The following is a 247-nucleotide window of genomic DNA, read 5'->3' on the forward strand; positions in this document are numbered from 1 at the left end:
TTCTCCTCTGTGTATCTGTCTCTTTATTGTATTTTTCTCTTTTATCTATCTGTCTCTTTATTGTTTCTTTTTTTTCTTTTGTCTCCTTTTCTCTGTGTCTCCTCCTGTCTCCTCTACTATCTCTCTTCTTCTTTCGCCTGTCTCTCCTTCCTTCTGTCTCCTATCTCCTCTTATATATACATCCAATATATATATATATATATATATATATATATATATATATATATATATATATATATATATATAT

This window comes from Eimeria mitis, genomic scaffold, assembly GCF_000499745.2.
Source record: "Eimeria mitis Houghton genomic scaffold, Emh_scaff7153, whole genome shotgun sequence".
Taxonomy (NCBI): domain Eukaryota; phylum Apicomplexa; class Conoidasida; order Eucoccidiorida; family Eimeriidae; genus Eimeria; species Eimeria mitis.